Source organism: Panthera pardus, unplaced genomic scaffold (assembly GCF_024362965.1).
Source record: "Panthera pardus isolate Hobbes unplaced genomic scaffold, ASM2436296v1 HiC_scaffold_10, whole genome shotgun sequence".
NCBI lineage: Eukaryota > Metazoa > Chordata > Mammalia > Carnivora > Felidae > Panthera > Panthera pardus.
Window position 1 is genome coordinate 69,082,405 of NW_026526655.1, and position 19,933 is coordinate 69,102,337.

A 19,933-nucleotide genomic window follows, 5' to 3' on the forward strand; every position below is an offset into this window, starting at 1 on the left:
GATACGACTGTCCTTTCAAAATGCAATGAGTCAATTGGAGTCTAGAAAAAGGTCTCAATTAGTCACAGACAAATATTCAACCAAGCCTGTCACACGAACCTAATGAGGGGAGGTGCCAGCAGTATTGAACAGATGCAGCTTTTTCACACCACAGTCCCTGGGCTTTTCCTAACGGGAATGTTAAGAAAGTGACAGTATTTAGAACTGGAGAAAACTAACATCACAGCCTTTGGAAAAGAGCACCAGAGTATAAGAACGAGTGCCCGAGTCCAATCTTTGCCCTAGTATTAACCCCTTCTGCGGTTTGGGGTAGTTCCTAAAGCAGTAAGGACATTCCCTTTCCAAGGCTGTGACTCCTAACTAAATTGAAGGGAAAATCAGCATCTCAAGATCTTGCATTAGGCCAGCAAGTAAAAGGTGCTATTTTTACTGAAGGAGTATTAAGGTAATACTATGGTTTTAAACTTAAAGTAGATAAAAATATGTTATATACTCTTAATTCCAGCAGTGCTGTAGAAATTGAAACTGAGTTTTTTGAACTTGGCAAAGAAGCAACAACATGAAATCCATGTTAGCCATTCAACTGTTTTTTGAATACCACGTTTCTAGAAGATAGAGTCATATCCACAGTAAAGATTTTCTAATAATATAATGTATTTGTCTTTTGTCTTCCAAGAAATTACATAACAATAAATAAATAAATAAATAAGTAAATAAATAAATAAATAAATAAATAAATAATTGTGGACCTGAATTCAGATGTTGTAAAATCCCAGAGATGGTTGGCTGTGTTTCTCTCTACATTAAATCTCATATACTTGAAACATTTGTACATAATATATGTATACATGCTTAAGACATATATACACAAGTGTTTAAAATAAGACAAATGTTTTTAGGATTTCTCTAAAATAATTTTTATTACTACACATAAATGTGATATGGGAAAAAAACTGACACTATTAAATATGCAGAATTATGCCTGCTGTGCATATACCTAAAAAGGATGTTAGTATGCCTTATTAAATAGAAAACGCTGGATCATTTCTACCTCATGATAGGAATAAGCTGGCCTCATGTGAAATATAGACTACATTGTTATTCCTGAAGGTAATATCAACATGTTGAATATAAGGGACACGGTTTATTGAGTGATCTCTAGAAGAAGAATACCATTATTCATGTTTCTGATGACCAATCATTTATACTTTCAAAATGTATATATCAATTATTGATAGCATCATCAGAATGACAACATACAGTATAACTTCACTATCTAGGTCTCACATAAAAAAATAACAACCTATTTATACAAAATTTACCATTAGAAGAAGAAGGTATTAGTCTGAATATGAAGTACAATAGTAACACGAACCTATGGACAAATAGAGGGATGATTTCTGTAAACATCTGCTTAATCTTTACTGTAAAAGAATGAGGGGACTGGGTGACGAGATCAGAAACAAAAAAAAACACAAATAAGCTTTGATTTCAAGTATTAAATGAATTCTGTGATTTTGTTACTGCTAATGTTTATGTATAAAGTATAAAGAATAAATAGGCTTGTGGTATTAAGTAACTGGGCACTCCACATACTAGTGGTATTTTTTAAATCATAACGTTCTAGAATGTTAATGAATGAATACTTTATTTCAGAACATTTTATGTGCAGAAGTGATTCTAAATCTTCTTATTTTAATTGATGAAATTTACTGCTTGTAGAAGAAACATGTGCCTCTTTAAAATAAGCTTAGGAAAATCCCAACCTGCTTTGTTTTTAAGTAATATACTTCTGGTCTGATAGCAAAACATCATGAATTTGGCTAGCATTTCCCATGAATAAATTACATCCTGAGACAAATTTGCACAATTTGGGACTCCAACTGAATAAATTCATGTCATATGGCTCTTGATTCCTCCTAGAACTTGATTTTCAGAGCTTTCAGGCCTTACTAAAATAGTTAATTAGTAACCTTTTGGCATTTCTTTGCTTTACCCTCCAGGTGTACATGCTGTCTATGTAGATTATAGGAAGAAGTGATTTAATATGGTCTAGAGAAATCCAGTTAAACAATAATTTGCTACATACCTACTGTGTGTCAAGAATTGTTCACTTGAATTTTTATTGATATGCAGTATTGAAGAGTTTTAAGCAGAGAAATTAATCAGTAGTCTGTAAGGAAGATGAATTTGAGGCAATCATCCCATTAGGAAGATGATGCCAGAGTCCAGACTAAAAGTGTTTAAATTTTACTCAGGCTGTGAGAGAGATAGATGATAAAGACAGAAGTAGAGAAGAATTCAAGGAATACAGAAATGTAAATTGGCTCCTTCTGATGATTAATTGTATGTAAAAAATGGAAACAACCAAAGGAAAAGAAAGAGTTGAGGGAGTTTCTAAGATTTTTAGCATAGGTTGGGATGATTAATGACATCACCAGATATGATAGAGAACACAGGAGAAGAAAATGATTGGAGGCAGAGGAATATGATGGATTAAGCTTTGAGTATATTAATTTGGAGATTCTTCAAGGCATGCAAATAGAGCTTCCCATCCAAGATATGAAAGTATGAATGCAACTTGAGGAGATTTCAGAGCTGAATGTTGTCATTTAGTCAGGAACAGCAAATGGTGGTAGACAGGATGAAATCACATTAGGAGAAAACAGAAGAAAGAATCATAATAGTTCACTGGCAAAACCCTATATAGAATATCAATGCTTAAACGTTGATATAATGAAAAGGTACTATAGGGGCACCTGGGTGGCTCAATTGGTTGAGTGTCTGACTCTTGGTTTCAGCTCAGGTAATTATCTCACAGTTAGTGGGATCGAGCCCTACATTGGGCTCTGTGCTGGCAGTGTGGGTTCTGCTTAGGATTCTCAATAACTCTCCTCTCTCTCTGCCTCTCCCCAACTCACGTGCTCTCTCTTAAAATAAATAAATAAATAAACATTAAAACAATAAGAAAGAGGTACTATAAAAGAAACTGAACAGGAAAGTCATAAAGGTAAAAGAATCAACAGTATGGGTTTTACTGAAGAAAATGAGTTTTACAAATAACCAAACTAAGTATTCACTTAAAATATCAGCTTCATTAGAGCAAGGCACCTGCCTGACTTGTTCACTGCTGAATCCCCAGCACTGGCAGCAATGTCTGGACCCTAATGGACACTAAAATAATGGTAAATTAATGAATCCATAGAGGTATAAAATGCGCCACCAAAGTTTATTCAAATAAACACTAAAAATTTACCATTGGAGAGGTGATTGAAGGCATTGGCAAAAGTAATTTCAATGAAATGGTGGAAGCAGAAATCAAACTACAATGGAAGATTAAGAAATAAAAACACTGGGGCATAATTTCTCATTATATATGTGTATATTATATATCATAAATATGTATACCTATGGAATGGTAAAAGGAAGGCAGCTCTTAAGATGATTAAAACAATGATAAGAATGGAAGCTTGGGAAACAGGAGATTATCAAAAGAAAAAAACTTTCTCTAAACCTCAGTATACAAAGGATTGGAGTCAAATCGTTTTACAGTGGAGCACAAAAAGGAGAATCCCATCGCCAGATTATAATTTCTTAGTAACAGAGACAGTCTTACTCTGTCTTCCTACCATAGGTTCTGACATGAAAGTTGGTACTCAAACTGGGTGAGCTTGCTGAATCAACTGTGTCTAAACTCGCTTTACTGCAACATGAAAGCTTTATTAGTTTGTACTTACTATTCCTGTCCTTCCCCTCTCTCCTCTCCCGCCCCCCTCCCAGCTTGGAAGCCCAGATAGTGTCCCAGGAGCTGGCCTGCACTTGCAGGTAAAATTATTGGAAATGGTCACAAGAGTAGCACTATTTGCAGACAGGCTCAATTATGCTCTCGTCCTGGGAGCTCTGAGGAAATAAGATAAAGTCATTGCTCCTTATTATGAAATTAATTCTCACTCTCTGGATATCAGATTTGTTACACAGCTCCTGAAATTTTTTGTAAGATTCAGAGATACTTCAGATACTAACACTTCAGATACTGATACTGTTGGATACTGATGAAATACATATTTTATAGCTATTTGCTCAAATAAAAGTTTGTTCCCATGGATACAATTAAATTCCTTTCACATGTTCACCTGAATATTGAAAAATAATAATATTATTTTAAACCTGGAATTTGTTCTTCCTTCTTGCCTCTCCCCCTTCTTTCCTTCCTCCCTTCTTTCCTTCCTTCCTTCTTTCCTTCTTTCTTTTTCTTCCTTCCTTCCTTCCTTCCTTCCTTCCTTCCTTCCTTCCATCCATCCTTCCTTCCTTTCTTTCTTCCTTCCTCCTTCCTTCCTTCCTTTCTTTCTTCCTTCCTTCTTCTTTCTTCTTCCTCTTAGAATGGGTATATGTGGAAGCTGCCTATTTCTGATTTAGGTGATTATATTTCTGTTTTGTTCCATGTTTCTCTCTTGCCACTACATAGCTAGTTTACAGTGTTTGGATACATTCCTTGGTATCTGTAGTGATTTGCCAAAATACTAGTGGTAGGTAGACTGTTATGTAAGTTACTCGGCAGACTCTGAGCATTTGGAGCTCTGTCATTGACAGTTGCAGTTATTGGGAGCTGTTTTATCTAGACTTACAGGATGTCTCAGCGGATCTTTAATCTGATGTGATTGTGCCAAAATAACCTGGTGCCATGCATGTGCAATATGTCTGTGCTAAAAATTCCCACAGAAATTTTGGATGAGTAACCTCACAGGCAAAGTAACTGGGATCTGCTATTTTAAAAACAGAATTAATGTGATTGTGTTTGTTGTTTTCAAATAGCAAAGAGTATATTATCACTAAATATGCTCAATTGTTCAACACCCCTGCATAAATATGTTAGTTAGGTCTCCTATAGAAAATGTCAATACAACATGCAGCTTCAAGTGCTTATTAATTTTTCTCCATGGTCGTGACAGTAGAGCCCCCATTGCCTGTATAAAAGTTAGTTTCTGATGGAAAACTAAACTATTTCCTAAAGCTATCTTGTAAAAGTTTATTTATTTATTTTGACAGACAGAGAGAGAATCTCAAGCAGGCTCCATGCTGTCAGTGCAGAACGTGACCCTGGGTTCACACTCACAAACCATGAGATCATGACCTAAGCCAAAACCAAGAGGCTTAACCAAAGGAGCCACCCAGGTGCCCCTTTCTTATTTTTGACTCCCCCAAAACTCTATGATATAATCAACTTAGAGTCAGCCATAAAGACCAAATAATTAGCTAGAAAGGGGTGGAAAGCAAAAGACCTAACTTGTGTTAATGTTTTTCAAATTCTCATATACCTAATAGTCATTTGGGAGGCTTATTAAAATTGCAGGTTCATGGGCTCTATTTATGCCCACTGAGCAGGAGTCTGTAAGTGTGGAAGCTGAATTAAGGAATTTAATAACTGCCCTTGGTGAATTTTATGTCTGTGGTCCTAAACATAAACCATGTCCAGGCAGTTTAAAAATTTTCTGGGATTCAATACTAGATTTTTAAATCTTAGTTGGTTTTCATATTTTCTTTCAGCCTCTATATGTGAAGGTGGTGTGGGATTATCAATAGACCATAACGAGTCTGGCAACCCAGACAGAGTGAAGGTCAAGGGAAGAGTAAAGGCTGTGCCTCCCCAGCCTCTTTGTACAGGACATAGTGATAAGGCATCCCTACTCTTAAAGTAACACACCCGTAGGAGGCAACTGACCAGTGAAGTGAAGGGAATCAGGTCGATCCCTGAGCAGGTGAATTTGCTATTTGAATAATCAGGGGAACTGACCTGATTTTCAGCTTTTTCTTGTCAATGGAGACTTGGACTAAATTTGCCCTCACTGCATGCACACCAAGTTTGATAAGTGGCCAGACAAATCCAAATGGTCTAGTGTGCTTTTAAGACATTTGTGTTAGTCTTTAATTAGCATTGACAAAATATTAAGTTGAATTTTGGTAACCCTTTGGATATTATAAAGCCTTTTTATATACGTCATGTCATTTGAGCTTCAAAAACTACAGGACAGGATTTCGATCGTATGTTACTGCTTAAAAGATTAGAAGCCCAGAAAAATCTAACAGCTTGTTATTTGAAAATCAGGGACTATAACTCAGGGCCCCTGACATATTGTTCAGTTTTATATCTTTGATTGTCCTTTGATCTCTTTTTAAAATTATTAATAAACAATTGCTGCTATATATTAATAGGAATCCTGAGTCTATTAGCATATTTTAAGTTGAAAGTCATAAAAAACCTTCTCAGTTTGGCCTGAACAACAAAGGCAGTTCATTGACTCTTCAAAGCAAATGCTTATATGACTAATATTGCTTCAAGACAGCTTTGATCCTGGAACTCATATAAAGACCTAGTATTTTCGTCCCTATTTCTTTGCCCAACTTTTCACTGTTGACTCTGTTCTCCAGCACGGTCTTTCCTTATAGCCATAAAATAATGGCCAGCAGTGGCAAAGTTTTCCTTTTTTTTTTTTTTTTCTTTTTCTAATTTAGTGGTCACCCAAATTTATTATACTTTAGCAACCATAGTATGATAAGAAACATGTTTTTGGTTTTTTTCAATGCTAAAATCATTTTTTGGTTCTTCCGGAAATTGCTGAAGGTCTTTGGCCACAGCATTATTCAGATAGACAATTTTCGAGAGGAGCCTATAGTTTCCCTTTTCAAAGTGCATTGTTTTAAAGACATATTTTGGTTAGGTTTTTGTTTGTTTGTTTTTTTGTTCTTGTCTACACACTGAATTTAATATACTGTCTTTCTATTTATTTTTAATTTTTTTTTATTTAAGTATACTTGACACACAATGTTACATTAGTTTCAGGTGTGAAACAGTGATTCAACAGCTCTACACTTTATGCTATGCTCACCACAAGTGTAGATACCATCTGCCACCGTATAATACTATTACAGTATCATTGACTATTTCCCCATGTTGTACCTTTTATTCCTGTGCCTCATGCAAAGCTTTCCTCCTTATCCATCAGGAAAGAAAATTTTTTGCTCTTCTTCCACCAATGGCTGGATTAAAATCTCACTGGCCTGACTTGGATCAGATGCTCAATTCTGCAGGCAGAACCAATGATGATGGGTTTAAGCCAAGCAGAGGTCATACTTGAAGGTAAGATTCTCAAAAACCTAGTGTTAAGGGAAAAGGATGTTCATGAAGATCAGAATAATTTTGCTTATTATCAGAATTCTGATTTCAAAGTCCCAGTATTTTTTACTCTTGGTTTTTAAAATATTTGCCTGGTCAGCTGGGGATTTGTAATAATGAAGGAAGACACTGAGTAACAAACTAGTTAGCTAACAAACCAGTTAGCTTTATAGAGGAAAAACCCTATCAATCTCCTAATTCTGATCAGCATTCTGTCATCCTTTTGATGACAAAAGGAACCAGGACAGATGGTGTGCAAGGTTCAGGATAATTTATTTTTTCCGTTAATATATAAAATAACATTAACATATAAAATGTATAAGAACTAGTATGCAATGGTACAATATATATCATACGTATAGTATGTATATCTTAAATCATTGACCTTTTGATAACATGGTGGGCAATATCTATACCTTTATTCCAGCCCTGCCTCTAAACCTTACTGGAATGAGGAAGTTAGCATTGGCATTAATTACTAGACATACAACAAGAATATATCAGTGGAAGAAAAATATGAAAACAAACGACAAATTAGGGAGAAATTTTCATACTTCTCCTTTTGAAATCTCTAATGCCAACAGAAGAACTCTCTAAAGTTTAGGAAGTTTAGCTTATCTTGAGAGAAACCATTTCAATTTTAACAGCAACATGACTTTACACAGAAAAAGCGTTTAAGTGCTTCATTCCATGAAAAATATTTCTTACGTAACAACTCTGTTCAAGGGATTTATTTAAGCACCCTATTCAATTACTGCAGAGGGTGGATTGTGTTTGTTGGTTTTCAGTTCTGTTTGTTATATTTGTGGATTGACTCTCCTCTAATCCCAACTTTCCTTAGAAAGATATTGATTTATTTTTTGAAAATCACAGCTCCCTAACACTCAGATCATCTAGTTGGGACATATGAACTATACCACATTTCTAGCAATAACCACATGACTTTCCCCTTAGCCAGGAATAGAATTTTTTTTTCACTCTCCACAGTAATTGGTTCAGAGATTTACCCAAGCCAGATCAATGGCAGTCATTTCAGGGAATTTGCTGGAACTATTAAGAAAGAGAAACAGGTATACTTTTTACATGAACTACCCTGATACAAACATGAATCTTCTGGAGGCTACCACTGGGGAGACAACTGGCTGGAAAATAATACCAACATGGAAGACAGCAGAACTGAGGGATGCAGATAGAAATCTAGTCTTGAAGATAATATTTGAACAGCTATTACCATCATTGTCTAAAACTATACTCTCTGCTTTTCAGTTAGGTGAGCCAATAATTTCTTTTTCTTTAAACCAGTTTGATTTGTATTACTTATACAACTTAAGTATGGACTAACACTTAGTTGCCAATGCTAACAGACTGATAAATGTAAACCCTTATTTTTAAACTAACAGAGAATTAAAGACTTAAAAATATCCCTATCTATCTATCTATCATCTATCAATAGATAGATAGATATAGATATAGATATAGATATAGATATAGATATAGATAGGGATAGACATAGGAAGAGAATGTAGCAAGTTACAATGGACATTTATTAAATAGCAACAGTTTGTACAAGTGATCAAAATTTTGTAAGGGTAGACTCCACTTAATTGTAGTTTCCCAGTATATACCATACCCTTTTATCACAAGTGGTCTGAGATTTCATTCCCTTTATAGAAAGACTACTGCATAAACAATATTTCTGTATGTTTAAATTTTTTTTAAACAAAATGTGCTTAGTTGCCAGAGGAGGCCACTCCACAGTCAGGGAATTTGAGAATTATAGTAATTCAGGCACACTTACAATTTAATTTTACCTTAGGAGTTAAATAGGGAATTTGAAAGTTGTGGTTTTTGGTCTAGCATGTTCATCTAGGTGACTTTCTTCTTGTGACATTTGGAAAGTGCAAAGCCTGAAACAACTGAGTGTTTTGATAGCTCCTGAAATAAATGGCATGGTAAGAAACCCTAAGGATGTGCCAAATTGTACACTTAGTTTCAGTCCAAGTAGGGAAAATCAATCTTTCTTACTGAGGAAAAATTTACATACAACAAATTTTTTTTTTAAGTGCCTAGTTCGATGAGCTGTCATAAATATCTACACCTTAGTAACCACCATACCAGTAAAAATGCCAAAAAATTCCAATCACCCAAGATGATAGTTTGGTATAAGGTTCTGGTCAACCAACATCCCCATAAACAATCATTGTCTATTTTGTAAAGACTGTAGGTTATTTGTCCTTTTGTGAATCATATAAATGGAATTATAAAGCATTTAGTCTTTTGTGTTTGATTTCATTTTTTCAACATATTTTAGAGATTTATCTGTGTTGTTGAGTGTGTTAGTTGTCAAGTGTGTAATTCAAGGAGTTTTAACAATTTTATACAATCATGTAACCATCACCCAAACCATGATATAGAATATGTCCATCATCCCAAACATCATGTCCCACATGCCCCTTTGTGGTCAACACTTCTGTCTACCCAGAGTCTCTGCCAAACGCTGACCTGCTTTCTGTCACAATAGTTTTGCTTATTTTAGAATTTTAAATAAATGGGGTTAACAGATTGTTTAGTGTTTTATTTTCTGGTATCTTTTACTTAATGCTTTCACAATTTGTTTGTTTTGAAATGTAGTAGCATGCTCCTTTTCATTGCTGAATATTATTCATTGCATCTTATTATATGGATATTTTATGATTTGTGTGTCCATGGGCTAGTTGATAGATATTTTATGTGTTTTTTTTTTTCTAGTTTGGAACTATTAGGAATAAGGTTGTTATAAACATTCAAGTGCAAATATTTGATACACAATTATTTTCATTTTTTTAATTCCACAACTAGCTACAATTTGTATTGCTGAATTGTATGATGTGCGTAAATAACTTCATAAAGAAAAAGCAAGCTGTTATCTAAAGGAACTGTACCATTTTTTATTCATGTTGGGGATCATCAAGAGGATGTGACCGCTGGTTGAATTCAGAGCTGGACTCAGGCAACACGAGGTTCTTCACCTCTTCCTCTGTCCTTCAAGTGGGTGTTCTGCCCACCATTCTCAGACTAGGAGCTGTTCTAAGGACATAGCCTTGAGAGAGTAAGGTGTTGTTGAGATAATCTGGACTGATTATGTGACTCAACCCATTTAAGGCCTCTATCTAAACCTTTAAGATTCTGGTCAGCAGGTGAGAACATCTACTTGTTCCACAACTGCCCAAGACAATACTCATATATAAGGTCCCTTGCTTATTAAACCTGGCACCTATTACTATGGAGTGGCCTGCCTTTCTTGGGTGTCTCTTTGCCCTCCTTATGTGGGGCCAGTGGCAAACCAAGAATTGGTGAGCTATCCAGCAGACCGAAGACATGGATCTTGGGAATGAGGTACTCTTGGGGAGAATCCTGAATTGGCCATTTACCTGTATATAGGTAGGGAGAGGTGGCCCATATGTTAGATGCTTGTGGACTATTAAATGAGCTGCCTGAAATGCCAGCCATTTTAATGCATTTGTTTGAGGAACCGGGCATAGTATACTGTGGCAGAGAAGAACAACAGATGGCTGCTGAAGTGGGCTGGCCTCTACTGTGGGCAATTTGGCTGTCCACTGACGCCCAATTAGAGGCTGACATTTGAGTTAGAAAGTTGGAAGAAGATCTGAGGTTAGAGAAAGGATGTGTGGTATCCATAATTTTGCTAGCCTCGGGGCTGCCTGACAAGGTAGGAGATCGGGATAGTAAGTTGAAGACTTCACCTGCCACTTTGCAAAGCTAAGAGGGAACAAACTGTCTAGGATGGAGATCAAGGTTCTTCTGCCAAAGCCTGAAAGGGATGTTATGAAATGGGATCCCTGGGAAAGTGAGGGGAGTGAAGAGGAGGATGTTGTGGTGACTGTCAGTGAAACACATGAAATGCCCTGTACTGTCTGACCTCTAATACAAAGGAAAATAGAAGCACAGCAACAGCATCCCTAGCCAGTTAGAACAGCCCTTAATTTAGGATATATTTGTGATGAAAGAATATACTCCCACCAAGCTTATGTAAATAGCCATCAAGTTCTGGCAAAAACCCAGGTAAAGTATTCAGGCATGGTTAGTGTGGTTATAGGATGGGGATGGAGGGCAAGGAGTGGGGGAGGTGGCTGTGATATTTCTCTGACTGACAGCAGGCAGAAAAAATGAGCAACATCACCACATACCCTGCCCATTGGCAACATTTGCATGGTACTGAGGGGATTTAAAGCACTCACTACCTTATAGATTGGATTATTCCAGCCTGCAGGGATGCTTGGCCCAATGAAGGGGGAGTGTGGGCATGTGGGTCCCTGGAAACCTATAGAGGAGATAAAACAAATTCTTAGGGAGTTTTGAAATGAGATAGACAATCTGTGCTATAGTCTTAGAAGGTCCTGATATGGCCACAATCACTGTAAGATACTCTGGTGCACCCCAGCACCAAGTAAAGGATGCTGCTATCCATGCTGAACCTAATCATGGAAGAAGACATTTATGATGTTGAGCAATCCATTTCTGATTTGGGTGAAACTGACAAATATCAGGAATGAGTATGGGCTGTGGGAAAGACCCAAGAAAGAAAGGGAGCTCTGAAAACAAAAAGCTATCCCAATATGGTGTGAAGTGTGACCTAGAAGCAAATGTGGTTTGACCTCTTTGCTGCTGAGATCCCCACCTGAGCATATATAAAGCAACACAATGTTGGTCATTTAATGGAAAAGCCTTAAAACCTGAACAACAGGGGCTACTGGGTGGCTCAGTTGGTTAAAGCATCCAACTCTTTACTTGGCCCAGGTCATGATCTCATGGTTGTGGGATTGAGTCCCACACTGGGCTCTGCCCTGAGGACAGAGCCTGCTTGGGATTCTCTCTCTCTTCCCCTCTCTCTGCCCCTCCCCCACTTACTACTCTCTTTGTCTCTCTCAAAATAAATAAACTTAAAAAAAAAAACAACTGAACAACAGTTCATACCTGCCCCACCTTTCCCTATGATACCTGATGCCCTGCTAGCTCCAGCCAAGGCCTGGGGGATATCATCCAACTTAGGGTGGGTTCCTCCGATGCCCCAGGTATGGGATATAAGCCAAGATTACCTCCAACTGACAGCCATTGGAGGCCATCACAAGCCTCATATTGAGTTATTTACTGGTCCCCCAGAAATAAACAAAAGGTGACACTGGAGGTGACATGTAGAGTAGTCCCCCTTATCCATAAGGGAAACATTCCAAGAGTCCCAGGGGATAGTATTGAAATGACAGATAATACTGAACCCCATATATACTATGATTTTTCCTTTACACACATGGCTATGATAAAGTGTATATAAACTAGGTACAGAAAGAGATTGACAACAATAATTACTGAGAACAGGATTAATTATAGCAATATACTGTAATAAAAGTTACGTGATTGTGGTCTTTCTCTCTCAAAGTATCTTTGCGCCTTCTTGTGATAATGTGATATGATAAAATGCCTAAGTGAAGAGATGAAGTGGGACAAATAATGTAGGCATTGTGACATAGCATTAGGCTACTATTGACCTTCTGGTGATTCATCACGAGTATCACCTGCTTCCAGATTCTGGTTGACCACAAGTAACTGAAACCACAGCAAGCAAAACCATGGATAAGGGAGGACTACTATACTCACTTACATGGTAACTCTCAGAAGATTTCTGGCCTCGTCAGCACCATTGATGGTTACAGAAGGCAAAATGTTATGATTAGGAAGGTTTCTTCGGTACTGCAAGTTGGGCGTTCTTCCCCACAAGCATATATTTTTAATCTCTCTGATACCAGAGAACATATTGGGCGATGGTATCCTACAAGATAAAATTTTGGAAACCTCTAGCAATGAATTCCACCTCCAGGTTACAGTAATAAAACCAGAGATAAGGGGAAAAGCCAATTGGGAACCAGTAAGCATACTGCCCCCACAGAATGGCAACTGTTGAATTATATAAATTGTCTAGGGAGCATAAAGAAGTAGGAGAAACTATCCAAGACCTGCAACAAGTGGGTATTGTACACCCTGCCCATAGTGTTTTCAACAGCCTGGTATGGCCAATAAAAAAATCTAGATGGCTCCTGGTAGATGACTGTGTACTACTCAGAATTGAATAAGGTAGTGCTGCCATCCTTCTGGCTGTGCCCAACCCTGCCACCATCTTAGATAACTTGGCCACAGTCCTAGGTATATACCATGCTGTAGTACACAAATGAATTTTCAGTATAACTCTAGCCACTGAGTCACAAGATCATTTTGCCTTCAAATAGGCAGCAAAGGACATTTCAAGTGCTTACTCAAGGTTACCTGCATAGCCCCACAATACGTCAAGCAACGGTAGCTTAAGATCTGTCACTGGTCTCCTTCCTCACATCAGTAAAATGGGCCCATTACATTGATGATACAATGTTAACATGTGAAGACTTGTCTCTGCTTCAGGACACTCTACAGGCTTTCCTAGAACATCCGCATGGGACAGGATGGATGGTGAATCTACAGAATATTCAAGGCCCAGGCACTGCTATAAACTTTTTAGGAGTCATTTGGTCAGGTAAGACGTGCATTCTCCTTGGGGAGCCTGGGTGGTTCAGTCGATTGAGCATCCGAGGTCATGATCTCATGGTTCATGCGTTCGAGTCCCACATCAGGCTCACTGCTGTCAACCTGTCAGTGCAGAGCCCACTTCAGGTCCTCTGCCCCCCTCTCTACCCCTCCCTTGCTTGCACTCTTTCCCAAAATAATAAGTATTAAAAAAACCCACATAATATGTGCATTCTCATAGAAGCTGTGATTGATAAAGTGCAAGCCTATCCAACCTTAAGAAAAAGAAAGAGATGTAAGCCTTTGTAGGGTTTTGGGGCTTTTAGAGGATTGTAATTGCCCACCTGGCAGAGTGCCTCTGTTCCTTATACCACCTGGTAAAAGGGTACATGTGGGACTGGGGATCAGAGCAGAAAGCCACCTCTGAAAAAACAAAAATGTTAGTAAAGCCGATTAAAACTAGGCATTTTCCAAGCAGGGCTACCATTTGACTTAGGTATATCCATGACTCCAGAAGATATGGGTTGGGCACAGTAGCGAAGAAAACAGAAGAGGAAAGTATCGATGGAATTTTGTCCCTAGCTCTGAAACGGAACAGTGACTCCATATATACCCGTAGAACAACAGTTTCTGGTAGTATACACAGCACTCCTCCAAGTAGAGCCTCTCGTAAAGGAAGAGCATTTCATGGTTAAAGCAACAACAACAACAACAACAACAACAACAACAAAACCCCACTTCTCTTCTATCAAGGGCAGGGTTGAGAATATGTTCCACTGCCCCATTTCTGTGGTGGCTCCAATTCTCACTCTGACTAAATGGATCCCTATTTGCAGCAGAGGAGCACCTTGTCTGCCAGTTCACTGTCCCTACAAATGTGAGTGCTTCTAGGCCCCAGAGGGTATGTAGATCCTCCAAATGGCCACTCCCCTTCCTGCGGCCTGTAGATAGGGAGAAGAAAGGCCCACTGATGGATCTAGTCAAGGCAATTGGTTGACAGGGACTACAATCACTATTCAGCCCAATTCTGACCTCAGCCAGAGGGAAACACAAATGAACTGAGAAGCCAGCGGGCCAAACTCCGTGGTTTAACTTGTGATCACTTATGAACCCTAGCCACTTAACTGTCTGCAGGGACAGTTGAGTTGTTCTAAAGGGATTAACCCTGTGGCATGGATAATGGGAAGTTGGGGAATGGATGATCATGAATGAGAATTCTGAGGCCAAGAAATGTCGAAAAGCATTTTAGTTCACCAGCAAAAGCCTGTAGTAGTCCTCACTGCTTTCCATGTCCCAGTTCATAAGGCACTGGGTACCAGCAGCCATTGGGTGCCAGCAGCTGATCCTTCAGTAGATACAGCAGATTGGATGCAAAGAGAGAGTGACCACTATAGCACTCGGGGGAAGGTGTATTGCCAAGGATGCTGGATTGCCCTTGAAATACAGTGACCTGGTTAGTGCAATAATAGCATGTCCTGTGTGTTCTAAACAGCCAAGGCAACTGCCAAAAGAGTCGGGGACCATCCATCCAAGTTCTCAACCTGTGAGAGACTGGCAAATTGGTTATACTAGCACCCTCCATCAAATGAGTGTTCCAAGTATGCCCTGGTTTGTGTGATCACTGCACCTGGCCTAACCCAAGTTTTCCTCTGTTACTGCACAAACCAGGCTGCCACCATTAGAGGATTAGAGAAGCTAAGTACTAGATACACACACCCTCATTGAATAGACAGGGACTGGAACTCCCATTTCAAAGGTCATGATGTACAAGACTAGACAAAAGTACATGACACTGAGTGGAGGTTCCATCTCTATTATAGCCCGCGAGCAGCAGAGTTGGTAGAAAGGAAGAATGGAATATTAAAGCAGTAGATCAAATTACTAACAGATAAAACCACCTAGGTTGGGTATACTAAGGTACTATTCCAGGCTTTAATACATTTCAGTGATCAACCAGTAGAGCCTATGGTCTCATATGTTAGCTTGGCCCTGTTGAGGCACCTAATACCATAAAGGTATGGAAGTCATGGGAAACAGCCACTGCGCCCACTCTCATTGTGGATCAACATGCTGAGAATGCCAAGTCCCATCACACCAGGAAAAGGCATTGTCTATTGGAATATGCAACAGGATGTCCCCACCCAGATGGGCGAGTTACTTTACACTTCTGGGTGAGGGGGGAACTACCCCACCTCCACTGGAATCCTATTGTCCTGCTACAAAACACTATATCTGGAATGGAACATGCAGCACTGGAAGAGGGGAGAACATGGAGGTTCTGGTCTGGCATATCCGACCTCAGTCCATCGCATCATGCCTGACAGCACTGCCTCCCTAAGTCTGCATATATGGTATGAACATGCAGGTCAGATTTCTAAAGCTGCCAACCTCTCTCTCCTTAAGGCCAGGTGGGAACATTCTGTTTTCCATTGATAGATCATTCGACCACCATCTTTGTTCCCTCCATTGGTCTGGTGGACATTATAGAGTACATGGAAATGCTTACTAAATTCACCCAGGAGGACAGCCGGAAAAGCCTCTCTTTACTGAACACTGAAATCTTTCTAACGAGAAAAGCTGTCTCCCAAAATAGAATCCAACATTATTACTGCCTTGCTAGGAGGCACCTGTGCCATTATCCCAGCAGAATTCTGTGTGTTCATACTGATGAGTCTGCTAATTTATCAACTTTATTAAATCACATGAGACACAAGTGACACCTCCTTGAGGCATCCGACCACCGGCCTAGGGGGACATAATAACTCAATGGTTCATATCATGGGGCTCTTGGTGGGGGAAAAAAAACGTTACTTATTTTGAGAATCATTATCTTAATCTGTGTTTTCCCTTGCGTACGCCTCTATTCCTGCTGTGGTGTCTGCCTCCAATGGAGCCAGACAGGCACCAAACGAGCCACCTTCACGCTAAGGAAATCCCTTGCCGACTGCTCGCACAAGGCACATTTGTGAAGAAGGAGATCTGTGAGATTGCCAAGAGCCGGTCACAGTGGTGTAGTGTTGGAGGAGGTCACTGAAAGGACACGACCGCAAATTGACCCACGAGCTGGATCCGGGCACCTGAAAGCTCCTCACGCCCCACCCTACCTCACTCCTCCATCTTTGGAATGTTCCGCCCACCCACCATTTCTACATAAAGAGCTGTTCCAAGGACGCATCCCTGAGAGAGTAAGGTGTTGCTGAGACCATCTGGATTGGATACGTTGCTCAACCCAGTTAAGGCCTCTGTATAAACTTTCAAGATTCTGGCGGCGGGCGCGGAGATCCACTCGTCTTGCTGCCGCGGTCCTCCACAAGCCTCGTAAGTAAGCTCCTTGTTTGTTCAGCCGGCCTCCTCCAATCTGGGGCGGCCTGCCTCTTTCTTCCCTCTCTTCCTGCCCGCTGTGTACCACGGGGGCCAGTTTGGGAACCGGCGAGCCCCATCAATAGTGTATAAGAGCTGCCGTTGCTCCGCCTTGTCACTGATACTTGGCCCTGCCACTTTTGTGTGTTGGTGCGTGTGTGCGCCTGCGTAGGTGGCTTTGGGTTTGTTTTATCAATTGCCGCAACCGGGAGGTGCTGCCTCATGTTTTTGTCGTGTGTTTCTCCAACCACGTGATCTTGAACGTTGTTTCCTGGGATTATTTGCTATTTATACTTCTTACTTCTTTGGTGAAGCACCTGTTAAACGATTTTGCCTGTTGATACGTGTTTTAAGTTAGTTGGTCTTAATATGTGGTATGGACATTGAAGTTATTTATGAGATATGTTTTGTAAATATCTTCTACAAATCTGTGGATGGCCGTTTCGTTTTTTTAAACAGTGTGTTTTAAAGAGCAAAATAATTCAATTCTGACGAAGCCCAATTTATCTTTGGTATTGTTGTTCATGATTTTGTATTGTAAGAAATATTTGCCCAATCTAATTTTCTCCTAAGTTTTTTTTTTTTTTTCCCCCTCCTAGAAGTATATCTTTAGCTCTTACATTTAGGTATATTATTAATTTTCATCCAATATTTATAATGGTGTAGGACAAGATATGAGGTTTATTTTTTACATATGGTTATCCAATTCAGCACCATTTGTGGAAGAGGCTACTGCGTTCGTTTCCTATTAGTGCTGTAACATATGAAAAGAAATTTAGTAGCTTAGCAAGTTTGTTCTGGAGGTTAGAAGTACAAAGTCAGTGTCACTGGGCTAAAGTCAAGGCGTTGGCAATGCCAGTACCTTCTGGTCTAAGGTAGAATCCTTTCCTTACTTTTTCCAGATTCTAGAGGTTCTTTAGATTCCTTGCTCAAAGCCGTTTCTTCTGTCTTCTAAGCCAGCAGTAGAGCCCTGTCAAATCTAGTTTACTGATTCTGCTTCTGTCATCACATTGCCATCTCTCACTCTGAATCTTCTGCCTTCCTCTTCTAAGGACTCTGGAAATTACATTGTCTTTGCCTGGAAAATAAAGACCCTTAATAACACCGGCAAAGTCCCTTTTGCCTTATAAGGTGACATCTTCATGGGTTTAGAGGATTAAGACATAGACATCAGTTAATATGTGTGGTAAAGTCCCTAATTTCAGTCCTGATATTGGTGATTTGTATTTTTTGATCAATTTATTTTATCCACTATTATATTTTTCAAAGAACCAGCTTTTTAATTTATTGATTTTCTCTACTTTTTTTGGTTTTCTACTTCATTTTATAGTTCATTGACTTCTGCTCATATCACTAGTATTTCCTTACCTCTAGTTACTTTGGATTTAGTTTGATTTTTATTTTTCTAGTTTTTTAAGATAAAACTTAAATACTGCTTTGAAATGTTTCTTCTTTCCTTTAATGATTATTTAATTTAATGCTGTAAAATTCCCTGCAAGCAATGCTTTAGCTATGTACTTCATATCTTATTATGTGGACTTTTTCATTCAATTCAAAATAGTTTATAATTTGCCTTATGATTTTTCTTCTATGAGTTCTTTCAAAGTGTATGGTTTAATTTCCAAATATTTGGGAATTTTCCAGATAACTTTAAGTTTACTTCTGTTGTGTTCAGATAACATGTTTTGTATGAACTCAGTCCTCTCAAATTTATTTTGATTTGTTTATGAACCAGAATATGGTCTGTTTCGATGAATGTTCTGTGTACACTACAAAAGAATACTTGTTCACCCAGCATGAAATAGGGTTTATAAATGTCAATTTGGCAAAGTTGATAGTGTTGTTCCAATTCATTTGGATCTTTATATTTTTCTATTAATCTTTGAGAAAATGATAGTAGTATATAAAAAGAGTTAATTACACATTAATCAACTTAATTGTTCAATTGTGACAAGGGCTCATACGTCTCAAATAGTTTCTACTTGCAAAACAAATTTATTATTTAAGGTCTCATACCATCATCAACTGCTTACAGGCAAGGCATCTTAGTACCAGGAAAAGCCAAGATCTATGATGGCGAAGGTCTTTAAAGTATGCTGATTTTACAGGCCATATTCTGTAGCTGTGTGACTAGCCTTAACTGTTGGAGCCCCATTACCATTTATGGAAACCAGGTGCAAATTATAAATCCAATTAGTATTTCTAAACAATGCTTTCAGGGTATTAAATCCTGCTCTGAAACAACTCACCAGCACATGGTTATAGAATACTATTTATCTTTCAATAATTTCCATAGCATTCACCAAGGGTCAGTAGCTCTTGAGATAAGCATGAGAGAAATCCAAACCAGATAAAATGAATCCACATTATACCAGTGAAGTGTAATTATCGATATAAGACAACAACCAAATAACACATAATTCCTGTGAAAATTTTGTCATATTTTTGCACCAACTTAGCTATTTTCTTACAACCTTTGTCCATTGCAATTTGAACTTTATTATAAGCTTAGGATTATAGCTTTTAATAGATAACTAATTCATTATTAATGAGATCTAAGTCCTATTCAGGCCCATAATTCTCCACTGAGATTATATCACATCCTAAGCAGACTTTAACTCAGTTTCCCAGTACATTTGATCAACTATCTGTATTTTCATAAGTCTTATGTCATCTATCAAATTGACTTTACCAGTCATCTGACTATTGTATCAAATTGCAACATTATTATGAATATTAAAAATATATAAAACAAATAAGAAATTATGACTGTAGGATTTATTGCTACTTTCCAACAGAAATAACCATTTCCTGTGTGCCAAATATTATGTACAATTATTAACCAAAGGCCGT